The 25721-nt window shown below is 38.5% G+C and overlaps 1 protein-coding gene across 1 annotated transcript in view; it reads right to left on the reverse strand.

The window, feature by feature from the left end:
• Cntnap2 (contactin associated protein 2) overlaps positions 1–25721 on the reverse strand; it is a 1802334-nt gene that overhangs the window by 1107002 nt on the left and 669611 nt on the right.

Consider the following 25721-nt stretch of genomic DNA (forward strand, 5'->3'; position numbering starts at 1 on the left):
TATCTGGCTCAACCAAGGATAGTATAGCATTTCTTAAAGGTGCATCCATTAAATATGAAGTTTTGTTAATCAATAGAATGTATTTGCAGAATTCCTACAGTATAATAGTATAATCCTCAGCACTTCTTTTCACATACAATCATGCTTTGAGATTTAAGACATTATCCCAAATGAAGTCTTTGTTTTTTTTTTTTCTTTCTTCCAATTATTGAAAGATTTTTTTCCCCATAGGTTGCATTCATATTATGGTTTCTCTTCCCAAAACTAATTCCAGCTCCTCTCCATATGCTCACACAGTAAAATCCACACCCTTTCTTTCTCTCTTCCATTAAAAAGCAAACAAGTATCGAAACGAATAATAATGTAAAATAAAATAATCAAATCAGAGTAGGATAAAACAATATAACAGAAAGAAATGAGGCAAAGAAAAGCATCAGAGATACCCAAGTTTGCACAAACAGAAATCTGAAACTTTAATGATCACAGAGAGAGGTAAGCAGGCCTTAGTATTCATATTGTAAAGTGATAACTACATCTCAATACAGTCATATTTTATAAATAAGGAAACAGAGAAGTATAGCCAAGAATTAACAAAATAACTCAGTATCTATATAATGCTATTATTTAAAGATTTTTGTACATTCCACAATGCTTGTGCCCTACAGAAAATACTTTTTCTACATGTTCTATTTTCTCCAGTCAACATTTGGGCTCTCAGAGCTGAAGTGTGATAACTGGATGTTTAACACCTAAACAAGAGAAACCAGGGCAAAGTCACAAGCTCACCTGTCTATTTGCTTTATTTGAAAATTGTGCTTTCAGATAGAAATGAATGAATTTTCTATTTAGGCACAATATACTTTATTTTGATATTATATATTTGAATACAAAACTGAAAGTCTTATTTAGAATCTGTTACCCACACTGCCATTATAGAACTAGTATCTGTACTAGCCACCAGATGATCCATTTTGTTTGAGTATTTTGCTCTTCATTTTTGTTTCCACAAATTTTTAACATGATCAATGTTTTCTTTATTGACTAATATTTTAACAAACATACTTCTAGTCTGACCATTAGAACCAATACCACCTCTGTGGTTTTGATGTAATTAATTAAAGTCTGAGTGGCATTGTTGACTAAAATGTAGACTGCCTATCAGAGCTCCTACTGCTTCATTATTAATCTTAGAAAGGATTTCTGTCACGTGATTTTATGTTTTTTCTGATTACAATTTTCCATACAACTGTGAAAAAGGAAAACATAAGAAACAGACCTATTTTTACAAAAACATTAAGATTTGGAAATCTGTTTCAAAAATTCAATATTTAGATGATATTTGAAGCTTTAACCTACAAAATAATGCCATTCAAAATTCAAACTTCATCTGAAAAGGTATTATATAATAATAGGAGCTTTCTAGAGGCTTGAAAACACCAGCCAAATTTATCACTAAAGACTAGAGTAAAAAATCAATTACAGCAACCTGTTGGTTATATGTTGCTGCTATTGCTTTTCTTCTGTTGGCTATGATTTCTATGTTTGCTCAGGGTAGGATGTTTTTATTATTATTTTCTTTTGTTATAACAGCAGTCATGTAAGTCACAATGCTTTATAATCAGTAACTAGCAATATAATGCAATATTTAATTTTGATGTTATTCTTCAACTAACAACCCTATAAATTGCACAAGCACAGAGAAAAGATAATTTTTCAGATACATTGTAAGTCCCTTACAATACTAAATTTGAAATAATCAATAGAACTGAGGTTTTTTTAACAATCAAAACTTTTCTCAAGTATACTAATTATTTATATGGCTTACATGGTCATTCAGCTGATCCAATATGGGAAGCAAACATTTCTAGAAAGTACTATATGAGTTCTAGGATTAGTGTTCTACATACTTCTCTGTTTCTTGTCCTTATTCTTTTTTTTTTTTTCACAGAATATATGAAATGCATGACTTATGTATTCTTTCTTGTCTTGCAAACAGTAAACATCAGGAGTAGACCACAGTTGCCCTGTGTGGTGGCTACACTTTACCAGCTTCTCTCCGTGGATGGCTTTATTTTTCTTTGTTGGAGTGGTGTTAAAAACAGCCCCAGGGCTGGATTCTGGCATGGCAGGTGCCAAAACAATGAGTTTTGCCACCACCCTCCTGAGAGTGTGTGAACTTAGTAAAGCTTGTGCTGCATCCAGACAGGATCCCAAAGTCAACTCTCAGCAGAAGACTTTGTTACTGCTTGGCATTCATTTAAAAGTCAGTAAACGTTAGAGATGGAGTTTTAAACCATGGAGGCATGCAATTCATCAGCCTGCAGATTTAGAATCTTGTTCTGTGTGGGATGCATGAACTAATGCTTCTCCTCAAATGCACTACATGCGTTGTGACTCATAGCATATTTTATGAATAGAATAAGTATACTTCGTCCTCATTAAAACTTCCATAAATTTTTTTCAAGAGACCTTACAGAAAACACCATACCATATCCAGCAAACTAATGAGACATTGTATCTTATAGATTTTGCTTAATTAAAATCGAGCCTAAAACCCGTAGCGTCTGTGCAAATTGGCATAGATAGACCTCTTAGTGTTACTGAGAACAGTTGATTTAGGAGATCACATGAGGGAAAGCAATGACGTCAAATACACGTGCTTCCTAGAGTGGCAGTGGAAAACGAATATACTTTAGTAGAGACAGTGTCTGTTCTTCACCTTGATATCACAAACCATAACTACTATGATCATTTTACATATCATTCTACTTAGCTGTGGTTTTATCCTTACTTTCCCATTTAAACAATTTATAGCAAAATTTAGAGATGGGTTTGCTATTTTGCTGCCTCACTATGATTTCCCAAGTTATTCCTTGTGGAGACAGTCATATAGAACGTCAGCCCTTGTGTCTTGGACCTCTTGCCCAGTCTTCCTGGCCTCTTACCCTGGAATATCTCTCTATTCATAGCTTTCACCCAGCAGGTCACGCACATCTTACAGTACTATCTGACTATAGGTATATACCCTAAACGCACTTCTCAAATCCCAGCAATACTAAGGGCACCTCACGAAATTCTAGACTCTACCTCTTTGGTCCCGCTGCATTGGATCCCTCAAGTGCAGGGCTCAGTGGTCAACAACTTCCTATTTACTTATATATGGAATGAATGAATAAAAACCTGCATGCCCCAATTCCTAGCCATTTACATATACATTTTTGTTATTTCTATTGTCTGTTTATAGTTAATACGCCATATGCTTGATAATATCCTACAAGGAAAAAAAATAGATCATGCTAGTCTGACTCAAGAAGACATTGGGGTAATGAATAAAAACTTCTCAGAATTATGAGGTTGTCATTTTAATTATGCAAAGCAGCTAGAAATGACAGGGCTATGAGAGAAACGGAAATGATCATGCAAAATTCAAATGAGACATGCTAGCACTAAAACAAAAGTTAACTCTCTCATTTATTATATCCAGCAGGTCCATGTTGGACAGTCACTTGAAGTATGCTGAAAATATACATTTGGTTCATGAACCTATGTGTATGAGAGACAGAGGTCTCAAGAGTTCTACCAGCTTGTGAAAGGCAGCACTTTCTTTGGGAACTACCAATCTTGATGTGGTTGAATATACCTCTTCCTTTTAACTTTCTCAGATTTATGAAAATACTTTAAAATTACTGTATTAGATGATCAACATTGCCTTTCATTGACTCTAAGATCAAGGATTTACCCCTGGTTTCATACATCCAGAGTGATAATTGGCAACATTTCCCTGTGCACTTTGTGTATCGATACTTCGTTTTGCTCAATAATGTTTTATTGTACGAACAAGAGAAAAATCGAATATTTTATGTGATACATAAAGCTATTTCAAACATAAAGGAAGGGAGTTTTAAAAACTATTACTTGATCTGTGGTGAACTCGGGAGTCAATCAGTAATTGCTGAGTTGAAAGGCGATAACATACCACATGATCTGAGATCTGTAGTGAACTCGGGAGTCAATCAGTAATTGCTGAGTTGAAAGGGGATAACATACCACATGAGTGTATAGAGAAAGTGGGAGCTCATCAAGGACATATTAGACAGAGGATTTGAGTTTTGAATGAAATTACTTATATAGTACTTGGTTAAAGCAGTTATCTATATGCTAATCCAAGAAAAATATATTTAAAACAAACAACTGTCTGTGTGAACATATGTGTGTGTGCGTGCGTGTGTGTGTGTGTGTGTGTGTGTGTGTGTGTGTGTAGCTTTAACATCCTTTTCCTCCTCTCTTGTATAAAACGAGATTCCTTCTGTAGTAAACACACAGTCAGTTGAAGGATTCAACTTACCTTTTAACATAAAATCCAACCAGTTTCTTAAAGGATAACCCTCCTGGTACTAAGCCCAAGGCAAAATTTCTCAAAGTCTCATGCAAAAGAAATGATTCTGCACCAGGAACAGAGTGTTCAGTAACACTGGTATAAACATATAGCAAACAATTGCACAGGGAGATTTTCTGAGTTTGCCTCAATGAAGCCCCATGGAAAAGGCCAAAACTCAATTCAGTAACCACAGTTTTACCTTTTAACTAAAATGTTCAATGCAGGACGCTGCTCCCTTCTGACTGGCTCTAGGATGTACTTACATGGTGGTTTGTTCACTTTTCAACTGAGGCTCATATTAATCATCTCAGGGAAGGGATGGATCTTGTCTTCAGGGTATGCTTTGTAAACATAGCTTTTCTTGAGTTTTCAGTGTTAACACCACAAACATAAGAACAAACTTGTTGGGAAAACTCTGTAATAGATCCTTTTCTCTTGAACAACTCAACATTTTCAGGAGAGTGCAAGCAGGGAAGGGGTCTAACGCTGTTTAAGGTGAGACTTCATAATAACTAAGTAAATGGCTGTAGCTCAAGTTCCCAAAGTTTTTACATTAGTTTACTTTACTGAGTTTAATAATATCAAATCTAGTTAGTTTATTAAGCATCATTGGTCTTAGGTAAATTTAAATTAAAATAGGTTACTAAATTTTAACAATCAAAAATATAAACACACTCCTGAAGATATCAGGTAGGTTTCTTGTGCACTGATATTTGAGATGTAAAAAGTTGTAGTCCACTTGGCAAACAGTTTTTTTTGGAAGCTCCATAAATACAGTCAGTAATCTCAGTAGTTGTGAAAATATGAGAAGCTCATTTATGTAAGAGTGTGTATATGATTTGTCTGTTAGCTTCAGCCATGACCACTCTCGAAGCATTCCAAGTTTGTGTCAACTGACAAGTGGGTAAACCACGTGAGTAAACAAGTCACCAACTACAAGTCTCCTTCCATATCCCATTAAGAATGGCTTCCTGCCTGCACCGTCTTCACCTCCCACACCTTCTACCCTCCTGGCTCTACCTACCCCATTCTATATATTTTCTTTCCTTAAAGACTCCCTTTGCCTCAAAACTTTTAGTGAAAGAAAAATCAAACATTATTCATTTCAAAGTAAATCTAGAGAACTGCACACACACATGATTTTAATCTCCCAAACAACTTCATATGTAGCTTCCTAAAATTATTGATCACACTAGCCATCTTTTTCTCCTACTGTTAATCTCCAGCACTAATAACTTGAAACTCCTTTGTAAATTTTAAGACCATCTTACTCTTTAGACAACTTGCTATTCTTTGTGCCTGGTATTTTGGTTTCTTTTAGATTTCAGGACAAGGATGGCATGTTGCCTTCTCTCTGGTTTTCCTGACCATCACAATCTCTGTCAGGGATACATCACTTTAAGGCAACTATTGGGGATCAATTCCTGTAGCCCTTTCTTCAGTCATAAGTTGGTATTTGCAAAGTGAGCCACATTTTCTGCTTTCTAGCAGACATCTTCCTTTGAGGAGACAGGAGGTGTTTTAGACTGATAGGCAAAAGCATTAGTAAAAGAATTTCTGTCTGTAGATTTCCAAAGCGTGTCCTTTTTCCCATTTCCTTCTCATGTTTGCTAACATTGCTATCATCTTAGCCTCCTATGCAGGGCTCTTCTGTTACGTCAGCCTCTGCTCTGCCTCAGTCACTTCACACTGATGATGCTTTTCCTCTCCAGTAAGAGCAGCTTCCTGTTCCAGAGCCCAGGGCATTTTGTCAAATGCACTTTCTCCTCTTACAGACCCCTGGTCCTCTAACTCCATCTGGCCACTTTCTTCCTCATGCCAGTGTGCATACTGCAAGAGGTATCTTGCTAAGTTAAAAATATCAATATGCATGAACTTAATTACTTCATCTAAAATATAGATACTTGCCTTTGTTTACATGCTGCCAACTCAATAAGTTGGAGAGAATAATTTGCACAATTATCACCCTTTGTTTTGTTTATAGGATGCTAAATGACCCACTTAACAGATTCTTCTTAACAAATTAACAAAATTGACTTAGCTGAACAAATATATTTGCTTTATAGGTGTCCTATAGAGACACCCATGTTAGCTTGAGTTAGACCTGAAATAAGCAGACAATTGCAGCTCCCAATTGACAAAAACTCTGTATTTTGTTCTCACGTTTAATGGTCTCTATTTTGAATAATAGAATATTAAGCATCTCTATGGAAATGCACTTGATATTGGTGTAGCTAGGCCCAGGCTCTTTTATGCATATGAAATTTTTATTTTCTTTATGAAATGAATAATTTATAACTACAAATAGATGACCATCAACTTTAACTTTGGAGCACAATTTGCTCATCTAAGCAGGGAACTGGAAAGTTGACAAAGGCAATGACTGCAGATTGCAGATAAGTCAGCCCTCTGATCTAATGATGAGCTGAAATGCTGAAATGCTCTTCACCATATTCCTGTATTACTTTTGTGTAAAGTTCCAGGAACAAGCAGACAGGATAGATGATGTGCATTTATAATAATATTGTACAGTTTTAGCGTTGAGGTAAAGCTAACAAGCAATGGATTTTGTTAGCCAAGCACACAGAAATGTTCTTCAAGGAAAATAAGAAATCATAGGGTTGTTTGGAATCAGGCCTTTTGAATAACTGATGATGAAAATAACCACGTCTTAATAGTTATTGAGTTAGCCTAAGAATAAAATGACTCTATTCACATCTTTTACATTTGACTTGGTTTTGGGAAATATTCTATGGAAGTAAAGAAGAGGAAAGTAGCTATTCTGGCATCATCCTGGGATGAGAAAAAAAGAAAACCAAATACAGACTCTCACAGAAAGAAAGACAGCACAACCATAACCCAAATGTTATCTGAGAATGTGTATTGATCTCCACATTTAAATGTTACTGAAAATACAAAGAAAAAAGTCACATATTATAAAAATGTACTACAAGGCTCTTATAAATCTTTTGTTATTTAAGTGTGTGTGTGTGTGTGTGTGTGTGTGTGTGTGTGTGCGCGTGCGCGCGCGCGTGCACTAATTTTGAGATAGGGTTTCTCTGTGTAACAGCTCTGGCTGTCCTGGCACTCACTTTGTAGACCAGGTTGGCCTTAAAGTTATTGAAATCTGCCTGCCTCTGCCTTTGCCTCCTGAGTGCTGGGATTAAGGGTATGCAACATCCTGCCCAGCCAGTCTTTTTATAATTTACTTAATGAATGAACACATACCATTCCTAGTCTATTTTAGATTGTTTTAAATTTGGTAATATGTCATTAATGTGCAAACAAAAAGCTGTACTCTGGGCTGTTTTCATTTATAAAGTTTTCATATTACTACTCTTAGCTCTTAGGCCATTTCTTTCTCGTTGGTAAGGATATATTTACCTCTCTTACAAAACCACATACATTACAAGGCTTTTTTTTTTGTAAAGTTTAGACTTACATATTGAATTTTTTATTCATCAAGAATTCCAAGGCAATGTAAGTAAATTATACTTTCAAGCCTTGAACATTTATCAAATGTACAGCTTTGGCAATATTACTTTCTAATTGTATTGGTATTATAACCCTAATAAGGTATTTACTTGAACTCCAGGTTTGTCGTAGAATATTATTTTAAGGTGTATAAATTTTAATTTGTGCTCTGGAACATTTGTTGAACAATGCAAAGATGTTTTGGGTGAAATAAAATTCACCCGTGGTCAGGAGCCTGCGTCAGCAAGTAGGTGACAGGAAGTTGCAGGAAGTTGCCAGGAGGAGCCAGGTGGAGAGGGTTTATAAGGGCAGTGGCAAGAAAGGCACAAGGACTTCTTGGGTGGCATGAAGAGGTGAGCTAGGAGAGCTGCTTGCTACTCAGCCTCTCTGGGAAGCAGGATTCTACCTCAACCTTTGAATCTTGAGTGGGACAGAGATTTAAATAGGTTTCCTTAGTAGCTTTGAAAAAGCTGGTGCCTGAGGGAAGAGAATTCCTTTACAGTTTAGCTCTTGTAACTTAGCCCCTGCTGGTTGCAACAGAATGGCAGTAGCTAAATAGGATAGCATTAGCTTAAAAGGAAGCATCAATTAAAAAGGAATATAGTTTCACATTGTTTCAGCCAGGTCTACAGAGTAACAGAAGGATGTTCTAAAAGAGATGACATAAATCTTCAAAAATGGCTCATGTGACTATGTACATGTAATTTCATATATGTTTATGGTTATTTTGTGTGTGAGTGGTGTGTTTGTGTGCTGTGTGTTATGTACTTAATAGCACAGGTGTCCATATATGCATATATGTGCAATGTGTTTGTGCACGTCCATGTGGGGGCCATAGGTCAATGCTGCTTATTATTTCTCAGTTATTAGCACTGTTATGTTTTAAGAAAGGGCCTGAAGTTAAGCATGTTGGCTAGACTAGCTGGCCTATGAACTTGACAGAGCCACTTGTCTCCACCTGACCCTTGCTTATTGGGTTACAAGAGCAAAAAAAAAAAAAAAAAAAAAAGAAACCACACCCCACATGTGTGCTCCAGGATCCAAAATCAGGTCCTCATGCTGGTTTTTCTGACACTTGGGTGACTGAGCCACACTTTCTACTCTGTGTAACTATATAAAGGCTTTCTGTGACTACTGAACACAGCAGGTTCTGTGACATTCACATTTCTACCCCTCATTCAACATCCCCTAAGCACTGTGTGTTTCATCCACACCATGTCAACCCAATCATTAATTCTTATTATTTTGTGCCCTTCACTTAGTCACTTTCTTATTTTATTTAAGATAATCAGAACCCCTATCTATCATTTCCACCCTAGTGATCTTTGTGTTAGATTTAAATGTAAATGTATAAATGGTGAATGAATGTTTAGTACTTCTTAGGAAACAGAGGTCATTATAACCTGATAAATATTTGCATTCACTTCTTTCTATCCTTTGGTTGAAGTCCTGCATGTTTATTTGTTTAATTAATTAATGGCAGGGTCTCACCATGCAGTCCTGTTTTCCTGTAACTCACTTAATAGACTGGGCTGGCTTTGATCTCACAGAGATCTGCCTGCGTCTGCCTCTCGAGAGGTGGAATTAAAGACAAGGATGATCACATCTGGCCCAAGTGTTCTATCCTTATCTCACATTTTTAAACTCAGAGGTAACTTTGCTTACATTCACGGAAAATAAATTATTAGTAAGGAGATGGTAATAATGTTAAATTACTCAAATGACAGAAAAAAAGATGTAACTTATCTTTAATACATACAAAGTAACTTTAACAACTGAGTATCCATTCTACTCTTAACCGTGGCTCTCTAACTAGATATTTATACAAAGTAACTGTAACAACTTAGTATCAATTCTACTCCTTTAACCCTGGCTCTCTAACTAGATATTTATACAAAGTAACTTTAACTATTGAGTATCCATTCTACTCTTTTAACCCCGGCTCTCTAACTAGTGTCCAGCCACTTCAGAAGGGGATGATTGTGTACCTCCATATCGGTACCCTGCCTTTGGTGTGTCTCTGTTGACAAAGCACTCAGTTCCCATTTCGTTGCCTTAGTGTCCTGTTATCTATACAGGTGACAATTAGTACTTGGCTTGGACATTCCATTTTTAAGAAGGAATCCTTGAAATAGATTATGACCTTTAATTCATAAATCCAAGGGTTTCCGTAGCCATTATTTGAAGTATGGCATCTTTCCCCCCTCAGGGGTGGATGTGAGTATATTTCCAGTGGTTTTCCCTATACACAATATCTCTGAGTAAAACCTTTTTTATTACTTTTATTCCACTTTTTTTTTAGTCCTTCCATCTTGAAGCTGTCTCCTCAGAACTGGGGGATGGCTCAATTGTTATGTTCACTCTCTGCTCAGGCAGAGGAACCAGTTTCTATTCCTAGCACCCACAAGGTGGTTCTTAACTGTGTGCAGATCCAATTTGAGGACATCCTACGCCGTCTTCAGCCTCCATGTTGCTGTGCATGTGTACGCATAAGCAATAACTCATACATATAAAATAAAACAAAGGAATCTTTAAAAAACAAACAACAAAATGCTACCTTCTAATTAAAGATCTATGTGCTGTGTAAGAGCTATTGGAAACCAACAATGATTTCCAGCAAGTAAATGTTGAGCGTCCTGAGGTAACATGGAATGATAGAGCTAGAGAGAGCCTAATACAGGTAGAGAGTTGGGTGGTAGCCTCCACTAGTTAGAAAATGTACTGCCTTGCAGAACATTGTCCCAGTTTTTATCTAACACAGCAAGCCTAGGTCAGTTTCCCCCTCCCACCCCCACTGACAGAATATTCTCTCACATTTTTATAATTGTTTAAAACTTCATTTAGTTTTATTTTATGTATACAGCTGCTTTGTCTGCATATATGACTGCATGTGATTTACAATGTATATGTAGTGCCCATAGAGACCAGAAGAAGATTTCAGACCCTCTGGTTCTGGAGTCATTAGCAGTTGTAAGCTGCCATGTGGACTCTGGGAATTGAACCCAGTTCTTCTGGAAGAGCAGCCAGTGTTCCAATATTTCAGTTTTGAGGTTTATTTTTTTTTAAATCAATTCTGGTTTCATGCCCATTTCCATGGTAATGATTAAGTGGATATTTCATATATGTCTATTGCTAATTTAAAAAATAATTTGGAATTCATATCTGAAAATATATACACAATAACAGGCAATTCTCAGAAAACATTATTCTTTTCTTACAATTCGTTAAGTCTTTAACATTTTCAAATTTGTTTTCTGTGATTTTTGCACAGAAAGTACAAAATAGACATGTGGGCATGTATGTATGTATGAAAACATTCTCATATCACAGAGCATAATAAACTGTGAAAAACATACAAAATATGTAATGAAAATATTAAATCATATTTAAAAATAAAATTGAATTAGGGATGCTAAAATGTTTATTTGTTTCAGATATAAATTCTACATGAAATAATTTTAAGCTGTTATGAGTGCTTCAGTATTTTTCTTACAAAATAGGAAGTTATAGCATAAACAAGGAAGGGTATCATAAATAATTGCAATAACTAAGGCAACAAAGAAAACCATCAGCAGAGAATATACTTTAAAATGGCAGTTCACAACAAAGAACATCCTTTGGCATTGGGCCTCAAGTAATGGCTAGAGTTATTGGACTTTCTCATCCACTGGCATTCGATAATGTGGAAGAATATACCACAAAATAAGGGAGGATGCAGAGAATAAAGAGAAGACGGAAGGATGTAGGTAAGAGGAAAGACAGAGGGGTGTGGTAAGAAGCAGAAATACATGACCAGAAGAAGTGGCTGTAAAATTCATTGATCTAAATTCAGTTACATTGCTGGATATGATAGCATCAGGCCCTTTATGGCTTTTAGTGTGTGCTCTGGGTTCTATTAATAAAACTGTATGCAGTGTAATCTAACTTGTTTTTTAGAATCTTAAGGACTAATACTCCTATCTGAATACAATCCAGACTTCTGCTCAGGCCACTCTGGCTCCAGGAGCTGCTTCCTTCGCAAGTGCCCCAGTATAAGCCCGGGTTCAAGGGAAATGACATCTTCCATTTTCACTTGATAGCTATGAGAAAGTTCATAGCTATCAAGTTTCCAGCTGCCTGGGACGTCGGAGTAGCCACAACCCGTTTAATGGGTCCACCTAAACTCAGTGTGTCCTCTACTTTCCCTGTGTTGTTCATTCTTACTTCCCGGGAATCAAAAGCAGCCTACCTTGGCCTCTTGATATAACGTGTACCTTCCTCTGAGATCTCCCACCTGCCACATGGACCTCAACATTCATCAGAACCCCAGACACATATAGTCATCTACGGAACTGCACTGGCGCTTCAACACACGGTACTGAGATAGAAATGTCTATTGGCACTGCTCATTCTTTGATAGACGTCTTACACACAAAGGTGGTATTTCTCAGTGTCTCATCTAAATCCCAAACGGGACGCTTCCCGCCCTTGCTTCAGCATCTCCACCAGAGCATGTCCCTTTGCAGGACATGTGACTGTCATGTGCCTTAACATGGGGTTCCCCTTGATGTACAGTCTTCTTGGTAACCAACTTTCCCAATCACCTCTAAAGGATCCACTATAACCTGTCTCTGATGCTGTCACTTAATTCCTACTCTCTCTGGCAAAATAACCAGAAGTATTTCAAACTGCTATGCATTTCACTCATCTGAATTTTCTTTTCAATGTAATTACTGGCCCTATTCAAAGATGCCTCTCAGATATGTTTTGTAATCACAAATTTTAAAACTGAATCTTTAGAGAAAACACTTTGTTTAAATGCTATTGAGGACCTTCTGTAAGTCCTTCATATGTCAACCATTAAAACTGGAAATCCCTGAGAAAAAAAGTAGAGTATGGCTTAGTGATAATTAAATCCATGGACATTATTGAATGGTTCTAACATCTATTATTTCATAGATCATCTTTAGCCTACTCTGTAAAGGGAAAGCGAGTGGAGGGTGCCAATTTAAAAAAAAAAGCCTTTTAGTCTGGATCTCCCTGCTGGAGAGATCTCTCATCCTGTCCATCCATAAGCACATGGGAATTGAACCCAGAACAGAGGTGTTTTCCTTGTAACAATACTTCATGTTGATTTACAACATATATTGCTCACTGGTTTTCCTGTCCCCAGCATGAGAAGGGTCATGCTTGCCAAAGTTAGCACTGAAGTGTCCAGAAGATTTTAAAATGTCATAGCAAGTTGTTGACATTCCAGTGCTCAGAGGACATGAGCACACTGTAATGCAAGTAAGGTTAGTACTCTGACATGAGCAGTTAAAGCAAACATGGAGTGCTCTGCATTCCATTACACTCCCATCATTGCTTTGGAGAAGTGATGGGTGACCTGCCTTGGAAGAAATCAATCTAGATCTCATGTGTGACCTACAAGTTCTTACTATGGAAACATACATGGAAGGGGTATGTTGTGCTTGAGTTACAATTTAAGTTTGGGAATTGTAGAAGTAGAAATGATTTATCAGGCTTCTCTGACTTCCAATCTAGAGTGCTTCTGGTCAATTCACTTTTTTTTTGTTTTGTTTTGTTTTTGTTTTTAAAGATGGAAAGAACACAGGATACAAATTGTGTGGCCCACTGAAAGTGAATACGCTGATACAAAGGCAATTCAACAACTTAAGCTCTTTTTTTGTGATAAAAATGTATAATTGGGAACTAAGAATTACCCCTACCTGTTTGTTACAAGAACATAACTGAAGTTCTCTTCAACCCATCGCAGTTGGGGAACATACATCACCCATGGTACTTCCTCTAAAGAAAATGAGTTCTGATGTTAGAGGGCATGGTGTATCCAAGGTGATCGTTTCTAGAAAAGGAGTCAGTCTTTTGGCTGATGTCAACATTGGCAATACAGACTTAAAAAAAAAAAATCACTACCTGTTGGATCTTAAGGCAAAAGAACAAAATATAATTTACACTAAGACTGTGAGAAATGACCCAGGAAGCCTATGTTCCCCAGTTCTTCCAGCAATCCTTTTAGGCCCAATTTATCAAGGTAGGCCAGAGTGTCCTGACAGCATGCCCAAAGACCAAAGCACACCTATTTCCTTTACCCTTCAATTAAGGCTAATTAAACTCCATTAAATATTGCTTTGACTTTTTATTTGTAAATAATGTAGAAAGTAGATCTGTACAGATAACAGCAAAACCTACTGGCCAGGAATACCTCGTGAAATTAATAAATGTACTGAAATGTTTTGTGATATATTGATTCCTTAATATTTATAGAGCACTTTCAAGTGTTTTATCTCATTTGCATATGTGCTTTGTTGGTGAGTATGTCTGTGTACCACATATGGTCAGTGCCTGTGGAGCTAGGAGATACTTTCAGGGTCCCTGGAGCTAGCAATCCTGAGGAACTAGCATTACTGAAAGTTATGAGCTCCCATATAGGTGCTAAGGACTGAAATCGGGTCCTTTGGATGGGCAGACAGTGCCCTTAACCATGAAGCCATCTCTTCAACCCCCTACTAAATACTTGTACGTGATGCTTCAGAGTGATGGTTTGAAAGATGTATTTGACATTGATAATATAAATCGCTTGTGTTAATTTGCCAGGCATTTCAGTTAGAGAGGCCAACAGGAAGTAACCTATGAGCATGCATATTAGTAAACACTTGCAGCCAAAAGATGCAGGAGATGTAAGGACTGTCACTAAGGAAGGCACATCATTTAGGGCTCTTTCAATTATTGCTTTCTGTTGCTAATGCTTGAGGCCCTTCACTACTGATTAACTGGGCCTACACCCAAGATTGGCTAGGGTGCTGGATGCTGTGGGTATTAAATATAGCTGCTCAATCCATCCAGTTGGTGGCTACAAAGATGTCAACAAGTGGGGGGAAAACAAAAGGACCGAGATTTGGAGTTCAAGGTCAGACTCGGCTATGTAACATGTTTGAGACCAGTCTGGAGTAATTGAGAGACTGATTCAAAAACAAAACAAAGCCATACAAAAATACCAAAATAAAATAAAACTTAGGGCGAGAGACCAGTGATTTCAGAAAATCAACTCTACTACTTCATGTCCACCGACTCTCTACTAACAGCAATATCTAGAAAAACTCATAAAATCATGTTTTTTCCTAAATATTCTCTACTATGCTTGTTTGTTACCGTTTTGTCCAAATATCTTGATTTTTAAAATTTTTTTTACATGTATTGATTTTTCTTCCTGTCTTTGCACCACATGCATCCAGTGCCAGAAGACGGCAGCAGAGCTTCTAGGATGGGAATTTCAGGCAGGCTGGAGCTGCTGTGCTGGAAATCATTCAGGGTCCTCTGAAAAGAGAGGCAGGTACTCAATAGCTTTCCAATGTTGAGTTGTTTTCCTTTTCAATTTTTAAAAAAGCTAATCCATTAATTTATTTTCTGGCACAGCCATATCTGTCGGAAATGGCAAAAGTCACAAGGCCAGCATAGCTGCTTGACAAACGCCAGCAAAACCACGCCACATGATGGCTGACACGCCACCTTCGGTTCCCATCCCAACCTGCTGCATACTTGGGATACGTTTAGTATTGGTACAATGTGGGCGTATTGGATTGATGGAAATTTTTTTTAATGAGTCATTTATGCCTTCTCCAAGGAATGTGATCTCTAAGCTTCCCTAGGATAATTCTGAACTTACTATTCACTCTCCTTTAAGAAGATATCCTTATATATCTGCAGGTCTTCCTCATGCCTTAAGGAAGCCAGGGGTATCTTTATGAGGCTATGAGACACTCTTGAAACATCTGTCAAATCAAAGTAAACTCAAAAAAGCCAACAAGATTCAGTGGGCTGTAGGAGTGTTGACCATGGTTCAGATGGCAAGCTCCTTCCCCCCATACACTCAGGCAATTATGTGACCTATACAGAGACAAAGTTAGATTAGCTGAAGTTACCTCTGTCCTATACAGACATTTATGCTGGTGGGCAAAGGATGATATAGAAAGATGATAAAAGTATTCTATAAAGATATAAAATATGAACATGTACTATGCCAGGATTTGAATAATAGCTGCAACAGCTTTGGCCTGAGGATATTTCTTGGGCACTCTGGTCATTAAGAGTTAATAATACACTGCTTGGGACAGGGCAGTATGCCTCAGATGGCTTGAAGATTGTTTTGGTATAGTGTCCTTGTACCCATAAAAGATACCAGTCTGAAAACAGGCTGTCATATGCCTCTAGATTTCTTAAAACTTGGGTTATGGTGTTGATGGTTAAAAATGGTTATGAAAGAAAACTGTCAATGCCAAAACTTGAGGGACAATGAAAATGATAACTCTGTAATGACTAAACAATAAATGAGAGAAAATGTCAAAAACATGTCTAAAACCAAAAATGATATGATGTATGTTTTGGAACAACATGAATATATCCCTGCTTGCTAAATTCTGAAAGAATGTAGAAGCACTCTGACTACTAGTTAGTAAGGCTGGGAGATTCTCCTGACCATCATTGCCTGGCTCACATCTTTTCTTCATCAACTCCTTACTCCTCTGCTGGGAACTGTCCACCACTGGTTTGGCTCCTGGCAATTTTCACATCCATTAAGAGTTCCACATCACCTATTACCTTGTTGGAATTGGTGTTTTAATACGTTTTCCCAGATCACCACACTGGTCCTACAGAGGAAAAACAATCAAAAATCCACAACAGCTAAGCCTACATAATTTTTAGCAAGATTAAGTAGTATGTGTTCAAAACCATGTCTTACTTCTCTTTGCTTTCATATTTCAAGATACTTTTAAACTCACAGAAAACTTGCAAGTCTGACCTGAGGAACTCTTACATACTCCTAAATCACTTGAAAATGAAAGTACCATCAGGCCCACCATCCATTGCAATTTTATTGTATGTTCTTCACAAGCCAGTGCACTGTCATACAACCAGGAAGCCTAAAGAAACAGAACATTTGTGTTAATCTCTCACACCTAATGCACCAATGTATAAACCATGCCACGTCAATTTTGATACCTCTTTTGTCCTAAGTAATGGCATTATTGTTTCCTTTCCTGCTGTGGCCTTGACTCCTTATCTCCTTATGACCTTCATGCCACTATCTATCAATGTAAGGTTTGTGGGTCCTCGGGATAAAAGTTAGCTTGCCCACTTTCTTTGGGCATATCGTAATGGCATGATGCACCCATCAGGGAGTCCACGATATTAACCTGTCACATTCCCAGTAATGATAACTGAGCATGTACCTGCTTCTCTATTTCAAACTCAGCAGTCTGGTGCAATTAAGAATATCTTGAGCCTTCTCCTATCATCAGACTGGTGAATATCCCAACTGTCATCATATAGCCTCCATCCTGTAATTGATGGAACCAGATGCAGAGATCTACAACCAAGCAACAGGCTGAGCTCCAGAAATCCAGTTGAAGAGAGGGAGGGGGGAATACATAGCAAGGGAGGTCAAGATCATGAAGGGGAAATCTACAGAGACAGCTGAACCAAACTTGTGGAAATTCACAATCTCTAGACTGACCGCCTTGGAGCCTTCATGGAACCGAACTAGGCCCTCCTTCTGCATGTGGGAGACAGTTGTGTAGCTGGGACTATCTGAGGGGCCCCTGACCGCAGGACCAAGATCTATCCCTGGTGTATGAGCTAGCTTGGTGGAGCCCATTTCCTATGGTAGTATGCTATGCTCAGCCTTAATGCAAGGGCCTGTGTGTGTGTGGGGGGGTTGGTCCTGCCTCAATTTACCGGGCCAGGCTTTGTGGATCTCCCATGGGAGTCCTTCCCTTGTGGGAGGAGTGGATGGGGGTTGGGCTGGGGTGAAGTAATAGGGGAGGGAGGAAGAATGGGGGAAGAATTCTGTTTGCAATTAAAAATGAAATTAAAAAAATAAACTTAATAAAAATAAAAGGCCAAAAAAAAAAGCAAAACCAAAAACAAAACAAGAGAGAGAATATTTTGAGAGGAGACTCAAATTATGAGAATTTTCTATTCTTCATTAAAATTTTGCCTTCTCTGGTTATTCTTTTTATAAGGTGATGATTGCTATAAGAATGTTTCCATCTTGAGATTGTCATATTCAGTTATCCCTCCTGTAATGATAAGGTGACAGTAATTGGCTTTTTAAGGAAAGCTTTCTTGGGTCAGTTTCATGGCTCAGTGGGTAAAGACATCTTCTACAAACCTGATGATTTGAGTTTGATTCCCCAGGACCCACATGTTGGAAAAAAGGGAACCAAGTCTCTGAAGTCGTCATTTGATCTCTGTATGTGCTCTCCAACATCTACATAAATAAGCGAGTGAATAAAATTAAATAAAATGTGGTCAAGTAAAACCGCCTTTACCTAGCACAGTGACATATACCTTGCAACCTCACATTCAGAAGGCTGTGGATGGTGAATGGCTGCAAATGTGAGGGCACACTGGCTACCTGCCGATGTCCTCTCTCCAAAACAAAGGTTGTGGCCTTCTTTACTTTACTGTTCTAATGTATGACGGTACAAAATGGTGAATTCTTAAGCTACATAGTGAGGTATAACCTGTTGCCATTATTTATTTTCATACTCAAGTTGTTTCATGTTTGGCCAATTGGGTGTCCCTCACATTAGTTTCTGTGCCCTTTGGAACTGTAGGTGTCATTCCCAGCATCTGTTTACTTTCTAATGTGAATAACTCATGATGTTTTTTTTTTTTTTGTTTTTTGTTTTTTTTTTGCATTGTCCCTAAAATGAGTTCTTCTGAAGTGCCACTCTCTTTTAGTGCAGAATGGCATTATAGACTAGTGTCCGATGGCTGTGTGTCCAGTGCTGTTGTGGTCTATTGCCCACCCTCCACACCCAGTCGTTTGCTCTGGATGGATCTACATGGATGTTTGCATCAGCATACCTGGCATACATCTGTATGCACTGCCAACTGAAAAGTTGTCACCTTCTCAAGAGAAATCTAACGTGAGTACTGCCATAAAAGTTGTGCCCTCGATTTTAAGCTGATGCCTTCTTTATTTCATTTCCTAAAATTATTTACAGGGAGACTAGAGATATTATTTTTATCTCTAGCTAATTCAGGAATAGGTTAATAAATATTCTGCTAGATGTTGAGCTAAATTGTTCTATAGTTCTATTTCCTCCCACTAAAACAAAAGCCTTGTGTTTTAACTGAAGTAATCCACATTCAAATATATTTCCTCCCAAGCAATTGAATTGCAAATTCAAGAAAATCACAGATTGAAAAGTGTACTGGCTGCAAGTGACATCCTTTCAAAGGGGAGTCATTAATTCAGCAAAAGTCTGAGAGAAATAAGTACCTCCTTCTACAGCCAAGGTAAGTACATGTTGGAATAAGTCTCGATGAAAAGTTGTCCTCTTTCCAAAGTATACCATAGGATAAGCACCAATTTTGGTAATAATTACATGGTTTGATTCCCTTTTTAAATCAGAGCTTTTCTCAGTCAGATATTGTATTTTTGCAAAACCTGGCATTCTATGAGCATAATAAAATAAAAAAAAAAGGCATTGATAATTATCAAAGCACAGATGATCCTACAATATACTCCTATTACTCTATGGTAAGTAACATATCATGAGCTAGAGAGGCTGATGACTTACAGTTGTGAAAATGTCTATGCCATGCTGCCTTCTACCATGCCATTCTAGGTAAGTTCTACATCCTAGATTAATCATTTCTTTTCTTCCTCCACATGTTATTGTAAGCTCCAAGGAAAACCAACTTGATGTGAGAGACACTCTGTGTGACTCAGCTACTCCAGGAAGAGTGACTGGAAATAACCTGTTCCAAGACTTATTAGCGATCTTTCTTTAGATTTTCTAAACATGAAAGGTCTGGTGTCTAAAAGCATCAAATTACAGACCAGGCATTTACTAATCCCTTTCTCAAATTCATAGAGGCATACTGTTTCGCTGGAAGCTGAAAGAGAAATATAGATGATGTAGACTGGCTAAAACCAGAAGAAGGGTTGTTAACATAAACATACTCCAACAGGAAAGAAAAGCTATCAAAAAATAAAAAAAAAAGTAAAATATCTGCAATGGTGGAGACTATAGAAAGTATCTATAATAATGTGTGACTGAGCTTACAGCCTTGCTGTCTTTTACTCCACCTCTCACTTTTAATCCCAACCACAGCCCTTTGGTGGGCTTTGGTGTGATGTCAGCAAGTCAAGGTACTCGCTGCCAAGCTTCGTGACTCGAGTTCAGTCCTCAGAACCCACACTGAGGAAAGAGAGAACCAACTCCTAAAAGTTGTCTTCTGAGAGCCACGCATAGCAGGCCCCTCAAACTCACGAAATGAACATATAGCTATAAAATAATTTGTTAAGTGCTCTGAGCTGTCCCAGTTGTTCCCTAAAATGGTATCTTAATTTCTTTTCCTGTTGCTATGGTAAAATAACCTGACAGGTTTCAGTTTAGAGTTTAAGGGTATAGGATAGTGCGTCATGGGGTGGAAGTCAGATCACAGCACAGCCACTCTGGGGAGGGAAGAGAGAGATGAGTATCTGTGCTCAGGTAACTTCCTCCTTTTTTTTTTACACAGGGTAGGACTCAAGCTCAGGAAATGCTGTAGTTCCCTTTTAGTGTAGAACTTCCCACTTCAATCTACCTAGTCACCATGATCTGCCATAGGCATGCCCAGAAGCTATGTAAAGCCTCACATATGTGCCTAGAGGCTTGTCTTCTAGTTTATTTCAGATAGTGGGAGGTTGAACATTTACACTAACCATCAGAGATGGGCTTCTGAAACAGTAACTCCCCAGATCTTGGGGTGCCAGTCCTAAGAAGGCTCATTGCTATACCTTCAACCTCTGCTTCCTCAGTATTAGCTTTGAGGTAGTGAGCAGACAGGCTTTGCTCTGGTAGTCTCACACTAGTGGTTGTGTGTGTGCATGTGTGTGCATGTGTGTGTGTGTAAAATATAAGTTTATAAATATATGTAATATAAACTATACAATGCTATATATAATATAGCATATATGTATACTATATATCAAGATGTTTACAATTCATTTGAATAATTTTTGTCATTGGATATGAAGTAGTCCATAATAATGTCTCTCTACCAATAGTCTACTCTGGCTTAAAAATTATTTGGAGCTCAGTGGTAAGGAATTTCCTCCTCCTTTGTACTCTGTAAACAGATAATAATGTCTCCTTGTGAAGATAGGTCCCCTTCTATCTGTCTGTCTTCTGATTAATGTGCCAGGAAGACATTAACTTTATTACTAGACACAAGGGGACATTGAGAGTGAGTCACTGTAAACAAACCCTGTAGCCAGACCTTCTCTAAGATTACTTTCCCCATATGTTTGCCTTTCCCAGATTTGCTGCCCTCCGAAACTTGAAGTTATTTCCCTTGGTCTTGTCAATTAGCCACAGAGTTATTTTCTTTGTTAAGATAGCCCGTAAGGCCCAGTTCGGGCTGTGAGGTAGACAAGAAGAAAGAGCTTGGAGAGAGGAGGTAGCTCTATGGTAGTTTGGACTTTGATTGGGAAGAAGCCTGAAGAGATCAGGAGACCCACAGGCAGGTTGGGGGTTTTATAGTACAGAGAAGGTAGAGTGGGAAAAAAAATTGAAAATGTTTCCTCTGGCCTGAACTGCCCTTGGAAAGGGTGGCTGAAGTAAGACAAATGGTGAATGATAATTAGACATCCTTCCTGTCAAATCAGTTCTGAGATATAATAGGGCAGGAAGGCAAGAATCTGGAGAAATGAATTATTTTAATTTAGGAATCCAAAATTAGTTTGTCTAATTGTCATTGTTTAACAAAAGATGGAGGCATTTCACAAAGTAGTTTAACCTTCACTAACACTACCCACTCCTCTGAATTAACCCGGAAGAGAATACTCTATGAATGATGCATACGTATATATCCATTAGTATATTATGCTTGTTTTCTGTAATTTACATATATCAGTCTAATTGCCAACAGATAATCTGATAAGGCTACCATGAATTTTTAAAACATTTTTTTCCTGTAGTTTACAATCACTTGAGAATGGAAACAACCACAGATTCCAACACCAAGTTTAATGGGAGACTTAGAGAAGGCAGAAATAAAACTAGTAGGAAGAGCTAGGATTAAGAGGAAATTGCAGGAGGGGATGGTCATTGTCAAATTAGTTGAGAGAAGATGTCTTCATGATTCCATGCACTTTGACTATGAACATATGCCAGGGCACAACCGAGTATACATTGGAATGTATTTACTATGCTAGTTTATTTCTGTTCATACTCCTCAAATAAAGGCCATAAAAATGTAGTATAGTCTCCACTGTGTTTTAGAAACAGTTGAATATTTATTTTGTGTGTGTGTGTTTGTCTAACTTTGCATGTACCATGTGCAGGCAAGGGACCTCGGAGACCAGAAATGAGCATCAGATACTCTATAACTCGGGTTGCAGATGGCGGTGAGCTATTATCCAGGTTCTGGGGGATATTTCCAAGAGCAGTAAGTGCTCTTAACTACTGAGCCATCTCTCCAGCCCCCAAATAAAGAGGATTTAAAACAAACTAGTCCTTGTCATTTTTCTATGACTTCAGTTCATCTGAAGCTTCTAGCCTGGATTAGCATATCATGTACCTTCCTGACTGTTAGCAGGAACAGAAGTTTAGAATTCTTTTCTGATGGACACTGAGTAAACATGGGTAATAGAAAGTGAAGGGCTGTCAATACCAAGCCTCTTTAAATGGTGAGGCTACCTAAAATTAAGTGTTAGATTTAGTGGTTAATACTGGGTTGACCTTGCTACCAACTAAAAGATTTAATAGGTATCTTTCAGGTTAATTAGTTTTAATAAGAAACAGGAAAGTGGAATGTGCAATAATTTTCTTTCAATGTATGATGTGGAGAGAAGTGCAATTATTTTATTGAAGTATTCTCTATTTTCTCTAAAGCCTCCGAAGATAATAACTGTTTTCTGAAACTTCCTCAATGAGAATGAGCCACATTCTCTCCATTGTTAATGTGATGAAGATAGTTCATGAGGTGCTTAAATTATAAAGGAGAAACTAAGTGTCATCAAATACTTTAAGATATCTAATATTTATGAAATTTAAATTTATATTATCACTCAAATTATTGAATTTCATTAGCTTCATCAGATTAATTACATACAGCTTAGTCATTTCTATTCAATTTGTGGAAAAAGCTTAAAATAAAAGGCTATTTTCAAGAGATGGGGATATGGCTGAATGGCTAAGAGTACATGCTGCTCTTGTAAGAAACTTGATTTCCATTCCTAGCACCCACGTTAGGTGGCTCACAACTGCCTATAACTCCAGCTCTAGGACTTCCAATACATTCCTCTGGTCTCCAAGGCCACAGTAAAAATAAACACAAATAAAATAAACTCGGTAAAATGTGATTCTTTTTCTCATGGTATTTTTACATTCCATGATAAATTATTAAACATATTTGTATAAATAACTTGACAAAATGACAGCACACTCTGGTCTAACACATACTTCCTGGCTATTATTTATTAACTAACTCTGATACTTTTTATCTTGCTCAAACTGAAAGTTTATCTTAAAGGTCATAATCTTTTAAATCTTCTTTAATGTGGATTGTAGTTTGTAGCTGTTTGAAGGTTTATACTCTGATATTTTCCAAACTGTCACGAATTTTGAAAAATTGAAGTAGAGTTGTGGACTGAGATTTGTAGAAAAATCAAGAAAGCTACCCTATGGTTAATTTTGACAAGACTGGGTGAGTGCTTGGCTGATATGTTAGTAACCGTGGAGCATCAGAAGGTCCGAAGCCCAACCTTAAGGTTAAGACTTCCATCAGCTAACCCTCACACCTGTGGTAGATATTTCCCATTTTGATATAAGACACTTATCTGATGTTTTTCAACAATCTACCTTTAAGTGCCTTGGCTTATGAGTCCTTTCTCTGTCACTATAAAAACTTCATGAAATTGCTGTGACATTAGAACATGTCCCCAGGTCATTATTGTTCATATTTGCTCCAGAATAAACTGTCTCTTGCCCCATTTGAGGTGGGAACTGCATTTCCCTATCGGCACTGAAGATTTAGTTTTGATAAAAAAATCATTAGTCATGGGAGGACACAAATGTGTTCAGAATGTTGAGTCTGTTATTTAGTTTCTGTATTTCTATTAAATAATTCCGAAATATGCCAACTGTACTTCTATTTGTATGCCACATTGGTTACTTTGAACTAAAGGCCACTGAGAGTCAGAAAACACTGCTGTGGATGAGCCTTTGTTCACTGGAAATATGCATTGCTCTCATTGTTAACAGAAAGCTGATTGGCCGATGGCTAGGTGGCGTTCCCAAGGCAGAGAGAATTCTGAGAAAGCCAGCATCTGGGGAGTCGCAAGAGATGCAGAAAAAAAAAAAAAAAAAAAAAAAAAAACAAGATGGATGTGCCCTGTTGAAGGGTGGTACAGCCGTGTGGCAGGGGTAGACATAAATTTAAAACGTGGGTTAATTTACAACATCAGAGTTAGCTAGTAAACAGCCCGAACGATCTACTGAGCATTTACAGTTAGTGAGAAATCTCTGGATGGTTATTTGGGAATGGCTGCCAATACACAGAGAAACTCCTCCTACCAGGGACCCATGACATCTGAGATAAACGCTGGATCCTGGAGCAGGAGACATGGCTCTCCTTCTGCCTGCAGCTCAAGATGCAGAGTTCTCCACTCCTCCAGCAGCATGCCTGCCTGCATGATGCCATGCTCCACAGAATGATGATGACAACGAACTAAACCTTTGAAGTGTAAGCTAGCCACAATTAAATGTTTTCCTTTATAAGAATTGCTGTGGGCACATCCAAACCTTGACTGGCTTGGCACTTTCCAAGCCTGAGTGGACAGGGGACAGAGATGGCTCACTGCCCAGGCATCGTGGTCTTTGTGGGGCACAATCAACCAGGAGGCCAAGTACCACCCATAAATTCTGGGCCCGGGCATGCAAGAGAAGGGACAAGTCTTGGACTGAGGTCCCAAAGCAGCCAAAAGGCCTATGCTGATATCTGTGGCTCCTGTGGTCACTGAAGGTCATCCAGAGGCCTGTAGCCTGGGCTTCCACTGAGGGACACGAGGCAGCAGGGGACTATGCCAGAGGCCTGCATGGCCACCTGGGGTCATAGTATTGTCTGGGCCAGGGCTGCTCCTCAGGGCCATGTATGGGTATGTGTCCTACCGCAGCCACAGTGTGTGTTCACAGCCAGACTTTTATTCCATACTGATGCCAGGGGGCTGGCCCTCTGCCTGGGGCCATACTGGTGTCCAAACTCTACACTGCAGTGGTGGTCATGCTAATTCCAGTGTCCTGCACTGCTACCTGGGGTCATGGTGACATCAAAGCACAGGCAGCCGCCTAGGATCACGTCTGGGTCCATGGTCCCACCACGAGCTGGAATCCATTCTGATGTTCACTGTTCATGCAGTCACCAAAATCCACGCAGATGCCAGGATCTAGGCTGAAAACCTATGGCTATGTGGGTGCCATAAGGCCAAGTTGCCACCAGGGCTATGCTAATCTGAGTGGCCTAGCTGTCACCTGGGGCCATGGTCTTATCCTGGCTATGGCTGCTGCTGAATATCATGTCTGGGTCGTTGTCCGTGTAATATCCCAGGGTCTGGGTTGGTGTCCATGGCTCCTCTTGCCATTGGGAGCCTTATGAACAACCACAGTTTAGTCAGCCTCCTGAAACTGTATCATTGTCCAAGGGAAATAGATATGTCTGGCCCAAGCTGTTACCTAGGGCTGTATCTGGGTCTCTGGCCCTGCAGTGGCTGGGGTCTGGGGTAATATACATGGCTCCTGTTACCACCTAGGGCCCTGCAGATTTCCAGGATGCCATCAGACACATGAGAGCATATTGGTGTCTTAGGGCCATG

This window comes from Phodopus roborovskii, unplaced genomic scaffold, assembly GCF_943737965.1.
Source record: "Phodopus roborovskii unplaced genomic scaffold, PHOROB, whole genome shotgun sequence".
In the NCBI taxonomy this organism is placed as follows: domain Eukaryota; kingdom Metazoa; phylum Chordata; class Mammalia; order Rodentia; family Cricetidae; genus Phodopus; species Phodopus roborovskii.